This window comes from Eptatretus burgeri, chromosome 15, assembly GCF_056783735.1.
Source record: "Eptatretus burgeri isolate ZD-2024b chromosome 15, Ebu_testis_v1, whole genome shotgun sequence".
In the NCBI taxonomy this organism is placed as follows: domain Eukaryota; kingdom Metazoa; phylum Chordata; class Myxini; order Myxiniformes; family Myxinidae; genus Eptatretus; species Eptatretus burgeri.
In genome coordinates this window covers 14,961,209-14,962,319 of record NC_140975.1, presented here as the reverse complement: position 1 = coordinate 14,962,319, position 1,111 = coordinate 14,961,209, and the positions used below count along the sequence as shown (strand labels likewise).

The window sequence follows — 1,111 nt, the reverse complement described above, 5'->3', positions numbered from 1 at the left end:
TCGCAATCTTTTCTTGAACAAGGTCATAAGATAGATCTCAATTCTTTTTGAGCAAGGAGGTCAAGAATATCACAATTACTGGTGAACAAGTGGGTCAGGAAGATCAATATTTTCTTGAGCAAAAAGGTCAGGCAGATCACAATCATTGGGAAGAAAGGTCAGGGTAATCCAATCTTTGATCAACAAGGTGATCAAGCAGATAATCCTTTATTGAGCAAGGAGGTCAAATAAGTCACAATCCTTTTTGGGAAGGATGTCAGGCAGATCAATATTTTGAGCAAAGCAGATCACAATCCTTGGGTAAGCGAGGCCAGACAGATCACAATCCTATCTTGAATCAACAGCTTCGACATATCACAAGTAAAGAAAACTAGGGAATTTTGCTTGAATGAGAAAATACTTTGGCTTAACGCACAGCAGATTAGTCATGTAGATGCGATTTCTTTATCGATGGCCACATGATTGTGATCACAAAAATTCTGGCAAAAAAGGGGAAATAACTCAATTTTACAAGGCTAGTTGTGACATAAATCAAACGAAAAGTTGCACAAAAAGATGATTTCATATCGCTTACATTTCACGAGCATCCAGTGCAGCCCACTAGAGCAAACCATAAACGGGTGGGATGGGACAAAAGGAAGGATGGAGGGTAGTCTGTTTACTGCTGACTTTATCCAACCATCTGTGCCTGTCTATTCCAGCTGTCCCAAAAATATATATATATCCAGTTCCATTTCTCCCCCTTCCCCTCTCCTTGCAGTGAATATGAAATGGTCCTGCTGGTTATTTGTTCTCAAGAATGAAATCTTTACATTGCTTGTATTGTTTATTGTATTTCCCATACTATCCCTCTATATGGAGTACTACCGTAACTCCATTACAGTACAGCCTAGCCAAATTAATGTCACTTTCGGTAGGCTGTGGAATTTTTTGCCCAAACCTTCCATGAATTGGCTGGCCAGGTCTGTCAAGTTAAACTGAAGGTGATTTGGGGTGGAATTTGTAAGTTGCTATCTAGCTCCAGCTTAAGCTCCATCCGAGTGATATACATTTTGTGATGCAGGGCTCTGTCCGTGAAGCACCAATTTGGAAGTATATGTATATATATATA

At 39.7% G+C, this 1,111-nt stretch overlaps 1 protein-coding gene across 3 annotated transcripts in view; it reads right to left on the bottom strand.

The window, feature by feature from the left end:
• The window catches only part of LOC147011597 (calhepatin-like), a 24,525-nt gene extending 23,846 nt beyond the window's left edge, over positions 1-679 (bottom strand). For 2 of the 3 annotated variants that reach the window (XM_085856085.1, XM_085856086.1), the window contains exon 1: positions 575-679. The gene's annotated coding sequence lies outside the window, so the exon portion shown is untranslated. The remainder of the gene's footprint in view (positions 1-574) is intronic. The other variant, XM_085856087.1, reaches the window with a different exon arrangement.
• Positions 680-1,111: the final 432 nt, after the last annotated feature.